This window comes from Cebus imitator, unplaced genomic scaffold (assembly GCF_001604975.1).
Source record: "Cebus imitator isolate Cc_AM_T3 unplaced genomic scaffold, Cebus_imitator-1.0 Scaffold136, whole genome shotgun sequence".
NCBI lineage: Eukaryota > Metazoa > Chordata > Mammalia > Primates > Cebidae > Cebus > Cebus imitator.
The window spans coordinates 2,688,559-2,703,291 of NW_016107451.1; the positions used below are offsets into that span (position 1 = coordinate 2,688,559).

The following is a 14,733-nucleotide window of genomic DNA, read 5'->3' on the forward strand; positions in this document are numbered from 1 at the left end:
TGGTATTTCTGGTTCTAAATCTTCGAGGAATCACCACATTGCCTTCCACAATGGTTGAACTAATTTACACTCCCACCAACAGTGTAAAAGTGTTCCAATTTCTCCACATCCTCTCCAGCATCTGTGCTTTCCTGACTTTTTAATGATCACCATTCTAACTGGTGTGAGATGGTATCTCATCATGGTTTTGATTTGCATTTTTCTGATGACCAGTGATGATGAACTTCTTTTTATATGTTTCTTGGCCACATAAATGTCTTCTTTTGAGAAGCGTCTGTTCTTGTCCTTTCACCCACTTTTTGATGGGGTTGTTTGTTTTTTTTCTTGTGAATTTGTTTAAGTTCTTTGTAGATTCTGGATATTAGCCCTTTGTCAGATGGATAGATTGCAACACTTTTCTCCTATTCTGTAGGTTGCCTGTTCACACTGATGATAGTTTCTTTTGCTGTGCAGCTTTTTAGTTTAATTAGATCCTCTTTGTCAATTTTGGTTTTTGTTGCCATTGCTTTTGGTGTTTTAGTCATGAAGTCTTTGCCCCTGCCTATGTCCTGAACGATTTTGCCTAGGTTTTCTTCTAGGGTTTTTATGGTTTTAGATTTTACGTTTAAGTCTTTAATCCATCTTGAGTTAATTTTTGTATAAGGTGTAAGGAAGGGGTTCAGTTTTGGTTTTCTGAATATGGCTAGCCAGTTTTCCCAACACCATTTGTTAAATAGAGACTCCTTTCTCCCTTGCTTGTTTTTGTCAGGTTTGTCAAAGATCAGAATGGTTGCAGATGTGTGACATTATTTCTGAGGCCTCTGTTCTATTCCATTGGTCTATATATGTGTTTTGGTATCAGTACTATGCTGTTTTGGTTTCTGTAGCCTTGTAGTATGTTTGAAGTTAGGTGGCGTGATGCCTCCAGCTTTGCTCTTTTTGCTTAGGATTTTCTTGGCTATATGAGCTCTTTTTTGGTTCCATATGAAGTTTAAAGTAGTTTTTTCCAATTTTGTGAAGAGAGTCAATGGTAGCTTGATGGGGATAGCATTGAATCTATAAATTGCTTTGGGCACTATGGCCATTTTCATGATATTGATTCTTTTTATCTATGAGCATGAAATGTTTTTCCATGTGTTTGTGTCCTCTCTTATTTCTTATCAGTGGATCCAGGAGCTGGCTTATTGAAAAGATAAACAAAATGGATATACTGCTAGCCAGACTAATAAAGAAGTAAAGAGAGAAGAATCAAATAGACACAATAAAAAATGATAAAAGGGATATTACCACTGATCCCACAGATATACAAACTACCATTAGAGAATACTATAAACATCTCTATACAAATAAACTAGAAAATATAGAAGAAATGGATAAATTCCTGGACACATACACGTTCCCAAGTCTAAACCAGGAGGAAGTCGAATCCTTGAATAGACCAATAAGAACTTCTGAAAATGAGGCAGTAATTAATAGCCTACCAACCAAAAAAAGTCCAGGACCAGACAGATTCACAGCCGAATTCTATCAGAGATACAAGGAGAAGCTGGTACCATTCCTACTGAAACCATTCCAAATGATAGAAAAATAGAGACTCCTCCCTAACTCATTTCATGAGGCCAGCATCATCCTGATACCAAAACCTGGCAGAGACAACAAAAAAAGAAAATTTCAGATCAATACCCCTGATGAACATCCATGCAAAAACTCAATAATATACTGGCAAACCAAATCCAGCAACGCATCAAAAACCTTATCCACAATGATCAAGTTGGCTTTATCCCTGGGATGCAAGGCTGGTTCAACATACACAAATCAATAACCTAATCCATCACATAAACAGAACCAATGACAAAGACCACATGATTATATCAATAGATGCAGAAAAGGCCTTCAATAAAATTCAACATCTCTTCATGCTAAAAACAACAACAATAAACAAACCTACAAAAAATCTCTCAATAAACTAGGAATGATGGCACATATCTCATAATAGTAAGAGCTATTTATGACAAACCCACAGCCAATATCATACTGAATGGACACAAGCTGAAAGTATTCCTTTTGAAAACAGGCACAAGACAAGGATGCCCTCTCTCCCCACTCCTATTCAACACAGTATTGGAAGTTCTGGCCAGGGCAATTAGGCAAGAGAAAAAAATAAATGATATTCTAATAGGAAGAGAGGAAGTCAAATTGTCTTTGTTGGCAGATGACTTGATTGTATGTTAGAGGACTCCATTGTCTCAGCCCAAATATTCCTTAAGCTGATAAGCAACTTCAGCCAAGTCTCAGTATACAAAATAAATGTGCAAAAACCACAAGCATTCCAATACACCAATAATAGACAAACAGAGAGCCAAATCATGAGTGAACTCCGATTTACAATTCCTACGCAGAGAATAAAATACCTAGAAATACAACTTACAAGGGATGTGAAGGACTTCTTCAAGGAGAGCTACAAACCACTTATTAAGGAAATAAGAGAGGAAACAAACAAATGGAAAAACATTCCATGCTTGTAGATAGAAAGAATCAATATTGTGAAAATGGCCATACTGCCCAAAGTAATTTATAGGTTGAATGCTATCCCCATCAAGCTACCATTGACTTTCTTCAGAGAATTAGAAAAAAACTTTAAACTTCACATGTAACAAAAAAATAACGTATAGCCAAGACATTCCTAAGCAAAAAGAACAAAGCTGGAAGCATCACGCCACCTGACTTCAAACATACTACAAGGCTACAGTAATCAAAATAGGATGGTACTGATACCAAAACACATACATAGACCAATGGAACAGAACAGAGACCTCAGAAATAATGCCATATATTTACAACCATCTGATCTTTGACAAACCTGACAAAAACAAGCAAGGGAGAAAGAAGTCCCTATTTAACAAATATGAGACTGAAAGCTTTTCCTCTAAATTAGAAGCAAGAATGTCTATTTTCATCACTCTATTCAACATAGTACTAGAAATCTCAGCCAGATAAATTAGGCAAGGAAAAGAAACAAAAGGCATCCAAATTGGAAAGGAAGAAGTAAAATTATCTCTGTTCACGGACAACTTGGTCTTATATGTAGAAAACCCTAAAAATGCCACCAAAAAAGTGTTGAAACTAATAAACCAATTTAGCAAAGTTACAAGATATAAAATCAGCATGCAATTATCAGTTGCTTTTTTATGCACTAACAATGAACAATCCAGGAAGGAAATTAGAACAAAATTTTATTTACAACAGCATCAAAGGAATGAGATAGTTAGGAATAACCTTGGAGGCAAAAGTCTTGTTCACTGCAAACTACAAAATATTGCTGAAAGAAATTAAGGAAGACACCCTTAAGTGGAATATCCTTTCCAATCCATGTTCATAGATTGGAAGATGTAATATTGTTAAGAAGTCACTATTACCAAAAGGGATCTACAGATCTGATATAATGTTTATCAAAATCCCAATGATTTCTTTTTAGAAATTAAAACATTTCCTGGGCAACGATTCTATGAAAACAAAAATCCACCTCAAACTAAGATGAAATCTCAAGGGACAAAACAGTCTGGAAAAACAAAGTCAGAGGTCTCACATTTCCTGATTTCAAAACTTATTATAAAGCTACAGTAATCAAAACAATGTGGTACTGGCATAAAGATAAACACATAGACCAATGGAATAGACTAGAGAGCCCAAAAATAAACCTCTGCATATGTGCTCAAACAATGTTTGGCAAGGGTGTCAATATCATTCAACAAGAAAAGAAAAGTCTTTTCTGCAAATGGTGGTGGGAAAATTGGATATCCACATGCAAAAGAATGAAGTTGGACCTTACACCAAATACAAAAATTAACCCAAAATGGATCACAGACCTAAACATAAGACCTAAAACTATAAAACTTGTAGAAGAAAACACAAGGGGAAGCTTCATGACATTGGATTTGGCAATGATTTCTTGAATGCAACACCAAAAGCACAGGCAACAAAATAAAATATAGATCACCTAGACTACATCAAAATTTAAAATTCCTGTGCCTCAAAGGATACAAGAAACTGAGTGAATGGGTAACCAATAGAATGGGAGAATATATTTGCAAATCATATATCTGAAAAGGGTTAATATCTAGAATGTATAAAGAATGTCTACAACAGCAAAAACTCCAATTTAAAAATGAACAAAAGAGGGCTGGGCACAGTGGCTCATGCCTGCAATCCCAGCACTTTGGGAGGTCAAGGTAGGCAGATCACCTGATATCAGGAGTAGGAGACCAGCCTGGCCAACATGGTGAAACCTCATATCTACTACAAATACAAAAATTAGCTGGACATGGTGGCAGGCCCCTGTAATCTCAACTACTTGGGAGGCTGAGGCAGGAGAATGGCTTGAACCCAGGAGATGGAGGTTGCAGGGAGCTGAAATCATGCCACTGCACTCCAGCCTAGGTGATAAAAGCAAAACTCCAGCTCAAAAAAAAAAGGGGGGGGTAAAGGATATGACTAGACATTTTTCTAAGGAAGATACACAAATGGCTAATAAACACATGAAAAGATTCTCAACATTCCTAACCACTAGAGGAATTCAAATAGCCAATAAACATGTAAAAAGTTCAGTATCATTAATCATTGAGAGAATGAAAATTAAAACCACAATGAGATACCATTACACAGCCACCAGAATGGTTCATAGTGTGTGAAATTGACAATACTAAAAGTCGGTAAGGACATAGAGTAACTGAAACTCTCATGTCCATCTGGTAAGAGTAAAACTTGACAAAATCACTTTAGAAAACTGTTCATCAATAAATAGTAAAGCTGAACATATGCATATCTTATGATTCAGTAATTCAAGTCCTAAATATATACCCAATAGCAATTAATTAATGCATACATACACCAGAAGATATATTAAAATGCTTATAGCAGTATTTTTAATAGCCAAAATCCAAAACTAAGTTAAATATACATCAATAGTAAAATTGATACACAAATTATAACATAGTCACATAATAAAATACCACACAGATTATCTTCAAAGAAGCAATAATAATATTGCCAATTGACCTTCTCAAAAGAAATACTGGAAGCCAGAAAATAAAGAAATGATTATTGTGAAAGTACTAAGATAAAAGAATTGCCATCTTAAAATTCTATACCCAGTGAAACTATTCAACAAGAATAAAGTTGGCCAGGCACAGTGGCTCACAACTGTAATCCCAGCACTTTGGGAGGCTGAGGCAGGTGGATCACCTGAGGTTGGGAGTTTGAGACCAGCCTCACCAACACGGAGAAACCCTGTCTCTATTAAAAATACAAAATTAGCCAGGCGTGGTGGCACACGCTTGTAATCCCAGCTACTTGGCAGACTGAGGCAAGAGAATTACTTGAACCTGGGAGGTGGAGGTTGCAGTGAGTTGAGATCATGCCATTGCACTCCAGCCTGGGCAACAAAAGCAAAACTCTGTCTCAAAAAAAAAAAAAAAAAAAAGAATAAAGTTAAAGATATTTTCAAACAAAAACTGAAAGATTTTGTTTCTAGTAGACCCACACTAAAGGAAATTTCTGCCTGAAGGATTTTCTTCAGGCAGAAAAAATGGTCCCAGATGAATGGTCAGAGAGAGAAGAAAGAATAAAGGAAAATTTAAATGGTAAACATGTAGGTAAATGAAAATGAGTATCAGCTATGTAAAAACAGAAATAATAATGTCATCTGGAGTGCAAAATGTATACAGCAATAAAACAATGCCAATAATGACATATAGGTTAGGAAGAAAATAAATAAAGGTAAAATGTTGACATTAAAACCACTGATTAATGTCTGCACACTGAGGCCTAATTGGCCAGGTGTGGTGGCTCATGCCTGTAATCCCAGCACTTTGGGAGGCCGAGGCAGGTGGATTACCTGAGGTCAGGAGTTCGAGACCAGTCTGACCAATATAGTGAAACCTAAAATGCATCATCAAGCAACACTTCTCAAAAACATCCCCTTTTGCATTGTTGTCTTCCTTCTCCCTTCTGATCTCAAACCTAAAAGAATGAAGAGAGAATGTAGTTATTTCATGTCATTATAATCAGGATTAGGATTAAAATGTACCAAGAGTTTAGTTTTGGTTGTTTGTTTGTTTGAGATAGAGCCTTGCTTTGTCACCCAGGCTGGAGTGCAGTGGCATGATCTAGGCTCACTGAAACCACCCCCTCCTAGGTTCAAGCAATTGTCTTTCCTCAGCTTCTGGAGTAGGTGGGATTACAGGCATGTGTCACGATGCCTGGCTAATTTTTGTATTTTTAGTAGAGATGGGGTTTCATCATGTTGGCCAGGCTGGTCTCCAACTCTTGGCCTCGTGATCCACCCACCTTGGCCTCCCAAAGTACTGGGATTACAGGCGTAAGCCACCACACCCACCCTAGTTTTGTTTTTAATGATTATTTACCCTAGTGTCTGCACATGTGACATCCGAAAACTTAGGTTTTTCTTTTTTTCAAAAATAAAATAGTGAGGTTTTTTTTTCTGTTAATAATGTAAAAGATGCAGAAGACAGTATTCATACAGCTTCATTCTGTATATGCTATTTAATCATCTGCTTTTGCTCACAACACATAATGGATATCTCTCTATATAAAATTTAGGTCTATATTATTATTTTTATTTGCTTCCTGGTATTCTAGTACATGTATTAAATGAAGTAGCTATGAGCATCTCCTTTGGTATCAGGCAGTCATGGTCAAATCCTGAATCCACATGTACTGGCAGCAGGACCTTGAGCAAATCATTTCATCTCTGTCAGCCTTACTTAGTTCCATTAACTGAGAAAGGGAGATTATAACATCTACCATAATTGCTGCAAAAATTAGATAATGTATAAAAAGAATTTTCAGAATGGCTGACATGATAACAGATGAGTAAGTGATAGATACTATCTTTGAAAAGACATCTTGTTTTCAACAATCACCTATCAATGGGCACATAGATTGCTTCTAATTTTTCCTTTAAAAACAATGATGGAGTACATCTCCTTTTATATAGAAAAACGTTATTGCTTGTGTGATTTTCTTTAGTTTTAATCTATAAGTGAAATTCTGAGTCAAAGGATATGGACAACATAGTATTTCTAATTTCTGGCAAAGATTTGTAACACTAGAACTGACGGAACTTTAACATATAGGCAGCGCAAAGAAAAGAGCTGAAGCAGAGTGGTCATGAAATGAATAAAACAGGAATGTAGGCTATCTTGTGGGACCTTTATTGTACAGGGAGGTAGAGGGAAGACACTACAGGACAGAAGTTAAGAATACACCCAAGCTCTAAAGTGAGAGAGCCTACATTCATACCCTATCTATCCATATTAGCTGTGGAACCTTGGACAAATAAACTTTAGAAAAAAATCTTATAATGATTTGGCTCGTGTCCCCACCCAAATCTCACCTTGAATTGAAATAATCCCCACTTGTCAAGGGTGGGACCAGGTGGAGGTAATTGGATCATAGGGGCAGCCCCCCATACTGTTCTCGTGATAATGAGTGAGTTTCATGAGATCTGATGGTTTTATAAGTATCTGGCATTTCCCCTACTTGCACTCATTCTCTCTCCTGCCACACTGTGAAGAGGTGCCTTCCACCACGGTTGTTAGTTTCCTGAGGCCTTCCTAGCCATGTGGAACTGTGAGTCAATTAAACCTCTTTTCCTTATAAATTACCTATTCTTGGGCAGTTCCTTATAGCAGCATGAGAATGAACTAATACATCTTATAAATAAGAAATAGATATGTTTTTCAATTGTGAGGAACACATTGAAACAAATTGAGGAGGGTTTTACATAGTGCGTAACTCAAATAAGTGCTCAGTAAATGGTTGCTATTATTAAATATAATAGCAGCTAATTTTAAAAATGAAATGGGAAATAGCAGAGCACAGAAAAAGGAAGAACATTTCCAAACTAATGCTTTGAGAAAACCATAATCTTTGTATTAAAATTAGATGGCAGCACACCAAAACAGAAAATCGTAGACTAATTTCACTTATGAATATAGTTGTAAAATCTCTGAAAAAAAATAAAGCAGGAAAATTAAAATCAGCAGAGTTCTAAATGAATAATAATTTTATGCCCAAAAAGTGGCTAAGTAACTTAGAGACAAGTTTTTACATTTTTCAGTACCTCATTTTCCCCATTCATAAAACAACATGGTAATAATAGAGTAGTTGCTATCTCGTAGGGTGGATGGCAGTGGCACTCCAGACGGCCTGCCTTTGCCATCACTTGGGGTGCAGCAGGGAGGTGCCACTGGGCTGCATGCTCCATGGAGCCTGAGGAAACGGGGGGACAATGGAAGCCTCTCTGCTTCCTAGTTGGGGTGGGGGCTTACCAGATGCCACTGCAGCCCCCCAAACACGGGCTGCAGACCCGGGCCTCCTGCTGCATGGAGCAGGCAGGATCTCTGTCCTACTGGACACAGCTGTAGCCACCCCCAAAGCACACTGCAGACCTGGGCTTCCCACTCCATGGAGGAGGCAGGAGCCCTGCCTTCCTGGGCTGGGCTGCAGCCACCCAAGTTTTGGGTGCAGATCCCAGCCTCCCTGTACTCTCCGGTGCAGCTGCAGCTATCCAAACCATAGCTACAGACCCAGGTCTCCAGCTCCATGGAGCAAGTAGGAGCCCTGCCCCACTCTACCTCTACTCAGCTGCAGCCACATAAACTGCATCTGCAGACTCAGGCATCCCTGCACTTTGGGGTGCCCAGGAAGGCATCCCTGCCCTTGCAGGCTTGGAAGCTCCTGCTCCTGCTGCCTGGCTTCTCCCTGCTGTCAGTGCCAGCTCTGATCTCCAAGCAAATTTGGGGCAAGCCCAGGAGCCATGAATGGCACAGGAGGCAGACAGAAGATGGTGAAATGGGTGGGTCCCTGCTGAGGCCCCACCTTCAGGCCAGGACAGGCATGAAGGCTGGGGACTGGGCTGCCAGTCCCACAGACTGGAGTGGGAACTTGTGGTGCCTTTTCCTGGCCGCTCATGGCCACCCATGGACCAATCGGCAGGCACTTCCTCCCCTCTGAGCCCCATAAAAGCCCTGGGCTCAGCCACAGCTGAGCAGAGGATGAGCAGACCAGCTGCAGAAAGGAGCTACCCCAGAAAAGAGCTCTGAGAGGGTCTGCCTGCAGAGAGGAGCAGCCCACTCTAAGGCCTTCTCTCTGCTGAGAGCCGCGGAGATGACAGGATGTCCTGCTTGCAGAGAGGAGCTTCCCACTCCAGGGTCTCCTCTGCTAGGAGCTGAACATTCACTGGGACGCCCCAGCTACAGAAAGGAGCTACCCCCATAAACCTTTTCTTCAACTTGCTCACCATCCACTTGTCTGCCTACCTCATTCTTCCTGGTTGTAGGACAAGAACTCAGGACTGATCAAATGGCAGAGCTAAAAGAGCTGTTAACAAACAGGGCTGAAATATGCCCCTTGCTTGCCACATTGCGGGCAAAGAGAAGGAGAGAAGAGCTGCAGCCCCTCGGCGAGCCCAGACCTGGGAGTTCTCTGAGCCAGAGCTGTGACTCCCTCTTTGTGGTCCTGTGGTACCTAGCACCTCCAAGCTTTTGGACACTACTGCATTCCACAGTGCCAGCTGGGGAAGCTGCTGACCATGTGCCTGGTCCTGCCACAGCCTCACAGAGAGCTGGCTCCCGTGCTGGCACTTGGATCTGCCTGCCCCATGGCAGCAGCTGGCATGTCTGTGCACAGTGGCCAGACCTCACGCTCACACACCCCTCACCACTCCAGGCCTGGCTTGCCTTTGGCAGGCATGGGATCCAGGCTGGTAACATGAGCCAAGTGCAGCCTGCCAGACCAGGTGGGCAGAATGAGCCCAGCAGCCGAAGCAAATTTTGGGCAAAGGTGCCACAGGTCACAGAGGTTTCCGGCCAGAACAGCAACACCCAAAGATTCCATGAAAGAGTTATGATGGTGGATCCTTTTCACAAGATGGCGCCGAAAGCGAAGAAGGAAGCTCCTGCCCCTCCTAAAGCCGAAGCCAAAGCGAAGGCTTTAAAGGCCAAGAAGGCAGTGTTGGCAGTGTTGAAAGGTGTCCACAGCCACAAAAAAAAAGAAGATCCGCATGTCACCCACCTTCCGGTGGCCCAAGACACTGCTACTCCGGAGGCAGCCCAAATATCCTCGGAAGAGCACCCCCAGGAGAAACAAACTGGACCACTATGCTATCATCAAGTGTCCGCTGACCACTGAGTCTGCCACGAAGAAGACAGAAGACAACACACTTGTGTTCATTGTGGATGTTAAAGCCAACAAGCACCAGATCAAACAGGCTGTGAAGAAGCTCTATGACATTGATGTGGCCAAGGTCAACACCCTGATTCGGCCTGATGGAGAGAAGAAGGCATATGTTCGACTGGCTCCTGATTACGATGCTTTGGATGTTGCCAACAAAATTGGGATCATCTAAACTGAGTCCAGCTGGCTAATTCTAAATATATGTATATCTTTTCACCATTAAAAAAAAAAAAAAGAGTTATGATGGTAAGTTGAGCATAGAGCTAAGATTACTGAATGGCATAATAACACTTAATAAATGTCAGATAGCAATGCTGTGATTACCACTACTATCAACACTGAAATGTTAGGATGGTTTAACCTTAGGAAAAGAGAAAAACCATGACCAACTTAATTGTTGCTGAAAAGACATTCCATAAAATTCAACACTGACTTCTTTCAAAAACGCTTAGTCACCTAGAAATATAAGTAAGCCTTGTATGTACCCAGAACTAAAAACTACAGCAAATATCATTCTATCACTGCTCTATTTCAGTATTTTTGGACGTCCTACCCAATGCGATAAATCAGCAGCACGCAGCGAGAGGCACAAATTTAAAAAAATAGGAGACAAATTCTCTCTTATTTATAGATTGTTTGCAGATAATCTGAATAGTCGGAAATTCTGAGGCAGGGTAATCAATTGAGAAAACTATTAAAATTAACATTCAAAATTCAAGACAAGCATTGAAACTGAGTGTTTAGTGAGATGGCCTGATATAAAAATAACATATAAAGCCTGTCATGGTGGCTCACAGCTATAATCCTGGCACTTTGGGAGGCCGAGGCAGGAAGATTGCTTGAGTCCACGAGGTCGAGACTTCCGTGAGCCATGGTTGCACCACTGTACTCCAGTCTGGGTGACAGAGTGAGACCCTGTCTCAAAAAAGTAAAATAAAATAACATATAGAAGTCAATAGTTTTGCTATATATACCAGCAATAACTGTATCAGGGCTCTTGATACAAAAGAGCTCTTTTTTTAAGCAATAAGGGAAGTAATTAGGGTTAACAGAAATAATAAAAGGCTGGAGAATGAGGATTGGAAAATAAGGAAGAATTAATGACAATTAATTAATAGTGAAGAATAATGATTAATAGTGAAGAATAATAGAATTAATGAAGATTAATTAATAGGCAGCAGGAATCATAATAAATAATCATATAGCAAGAACAGGCTACAAATCAATAAATAAGTGCCCACATATAAGAAGAAAAAAGAGAGAAAATTAACCTACGCAACAATATTCTTTGCTGCAATGAACTCACCTCTGATCACCTCTGAATCCTCAATCAATATCAGAGTTCCTAAGAATATCTCATTTGCAAACGCTAAACCAAATGCCAACCCCTCCGTGAGTCACACTCAGGAACATTCCTCAGGAAGCTTATGATCTGTGGTTTCAAATTGTAAGTATTTGCTAAACACAACCTACTACCCATGCAGCTAGCTATCGTATATACAAACAAACTTCCTGATGAGAAAAAGCAGAAATGTTTCCCCAAAACAGCTTTGTCATGGAAGTAACTGATGGGAAGTTTCCCCTGGTATTCGTGCATTTTATACTTAGCTCCATAAATCAGCACTTAGATCCCTTCTTTACATCCTCTTTGTCAAGCTACCTCCATCTTTTAAGCTAAAGTCCTAAATTCACAGTTACTTCTCATTAGGGGTTTAACTTTTTTTAAAGTATGTGAGTTTTTTCATTAGGATCATTTTTGCATTTGTTGTTGCTGTGATTACAAAGCTGCAGTGGTTTTAACAGGTCTTCCCTAACCCTATTTTTCCCATACTTGACTAACACACAAAAAAATGGAAGTTCTCTTCCCCCTCCTCCAGAAACACAACTAAAATGATGCAACAATAACAGCTAAAATTTTTTGCGCCGGGCGCGGTGGCTCACGCCTGTAATCCCAGCACTTTGGGAGGCCAAGGCGGGTGGATCACGAAGTCAAGAGATCGAGACCATCCTGGTCAACATGGTGAAACCCCGTCTCTACTAAAAATACAAAAAATTAGCTGGGCATGGTGGTGCGTGCCTGTAATCCCAGCTACTCAGGAGGCTGAGGCAGGAGAATTGCCTGAACCCAGGAGGCGGAGGTTGCGGTGAGCCGAGATCGCGCCATTGCACTCCAGCCTGGGTAACAAGAGCGAAACTCCGTCTCAAAAAAAAAAAAAAAAAATTTTTGCATACACTATGTAGCAGGTATATTTTAAATGCCCCGTATGTACTGTTGCATGTAATTAAATCTAAGATTTCAATTTTTTTCTTTTTTTGAGACCTGGTCTTGCTCTGTCGCCCAGGCTGGAGTGCAATGGTGGGATCTCGGCTCACAACAACCTTCACCTCCCAGGTTCAAGTGATTTTCCTGCCTCAGCCTCCTGAGTATCTGGGATTACAGGCATGCACCACCACGCCTAGCTAATTGTTGTATTTTTAGTAGAGACGGGGTTTCATCATGTTGGTCAGGCTGGACTTGAACTCCTGACCTCGTGATCTGCCCGCCTCGGCCTCCCACAGTGCTGGGATTATAGGCGTGAGCCACCACGCCTGGCCACACAAGGACATTTATCTAGCAACAAGTGTCTTCACCAATGAATTGATGCCAGCTCCTGCAACAAGCCCCTGTAAACTATGCTTACAAAAGACCTTATGTGGACTTCTTGTTTTGTCTTTAAAAGTTTCCTGGGCCGGGTGCAGTGGCTCACGCCTGTAATCCTAGCACTTTGGGAGGCCAAGGTGGGCAAATCACAAGGTCAGGAGTTCGAGACCAGCCTGACCAACATGGTGAAACCCCGTCTCTACTAAAAGTACAAAAATTAGCCAGGGGTGGTGCTGGGCACCTGTAATCCAGCTGTTCAGGAGGCTGAGGCAGGAGAATCGCTTGAATCTGGGAGGCAGAGGTTGCAGTGAGCCGAGATCACCCCATTGCACTCCAACCTGGGCAACAGAGTGAGACTTCACCTCAAAAAAAAAAAAAAGTTTCCTTTCACCCCAGCCTCCCCAGATATGCATATGGTTGCTATAGCATGTGTATTCCAGACTGCAATCCCTTTGCTATTTCCAATAAACTCTTTGCTTTGGAGAATTGGTCTCTTTGTCACTCATTATAGGTCGACAACTGGTGTCAGAGGTGAGAGTGAAGCGAGCTCACCTTGGAAAGACTGGTGGCCCCAGGAATAGAGTGCGGTACCCACCTGGGCTCCCTGTGCTCCTCCCTTTCATGAGTCACCTTTTTGTTTCTGTCCGTCTCCTCATAGATTTTGGACTCACTCCTTTTGGTTGAGCTCTGACTGTATTCAGGATTCGGTTTTATAAAGGCCTCAGGGACATCATCCAACTGGTGAGTACTCTTTGGGTTTCTGCCCACCTAATTTAAAATGTTGGCAAGCTAGATTTCTCTTGTTTCTGAACATCTTCCAAGAACAAAATAGCATGCTAACAGGCATGAGTCAACGCTATTTTGACTTTCTGTCTATTGGAAGCACACAGGTTATTGGAGCTGCATGTGCAGGCACCAAACGAAACAGTTAGAAGCACCCCAACAAATAACCAAACAGAAATGTTTTTTGTGTCCCATTTGGAGCTAATACATGGTAATACAGAAATGTAGGTTGCACCCTGTTTGCAGCTAGTATATTTGTATGGTTTTTCTTTTTGCTCTTGAGAGATTAATAAGAAACAAAATGGTATGCAAAAATAGTGCTCCTTCAGAGATTCCAGCCGGCCACATGTTCAAACATGATGGTCCATTATCTTGCATATTTTTTAACTGATGGGCAAATTATGCCAAAGAAAATTTAAAATTACAATGACCATTATGTGGAACATTCCATAGGAACAACATTGCACTTTAAGAAGGGCATTTAAAAATGAAGGCTCCCGGCCAGGTGCGGTGGCTCACGCCTGTAATCCTAACACTTTGGGAGGCTGAGGCAGGCAGATCATGAGGTCAAGAGATCGAGACCATTCTGGCCAACATGGTGAAACCCCATCTCTAGTAAAAATACAAAAATTAGCTGGGTGTGGTGGCGTGTGCCTGTAGTCCGAGCTACTCCAGAGGCTGAGGCAGGAGAATTGCTTGAACCTGGGAGGCAGAGGTTACAGTGAGCCAAGATCGCCCCACTGCACTCCAGCCTGGCGCCTGGAGGCTGAGCGAGATGCTGTCTCAAAACAAAACAAACAAACAAAAAGGCGGCTCCCAAATTAGACCCACAAGGGGTACTTACTGAGGTACAGAAGCTCCTGAAAAGATTTCAAACGTTTTCATTGCCTCTTTTTTTTAAAAGACTCTTCACAGAAGTCAAAGACCTTGAGTAACTTACTTATTTTTTTTAAGACATAAAAGAGTATAACAGCTAGCATTAGGGACTCCCTTAACAAGATTAAAAATCTAAAATCACAACAAAGTTCAAATCCTTCAAGCCCACCATAAATTCTTTTTTTTTTTTTTTTTTT

At 40.9% G+C, this 14,733-nt stretch overlaps 1 long non-coding RNA gene across 2 annotated transcripts in view; it reads right to left on the reverse strand.

The window, feature by feature from the left end:
• Positions 1-5,448: 5,448 nt before the first annotated feature.
• LOC119473165 overlaps positions 5,449-14,733 on the reverse strand; it is a 30,404-nt gene continuing 21,119 nt past the window's right edge. The window contains exons 3-4 of one of the 2 annotated variants that reach the window (XR_005202367.1): positions 13,473-13,645; positions 5,449-5,997 (exon numbers count right to left, since the gene is read on the reverse strand). This is a non-coding gene — a long non-coding RNA (uncharacterized LOC119473165). Of the gene's footprint in view, positions 5,998-12,404; positions 12,437-13,472; positions 13,646-14,733 lie in introns of those variants that run through there. The other variant, XR_005202368.1, reaches the window with a different exon arrangement.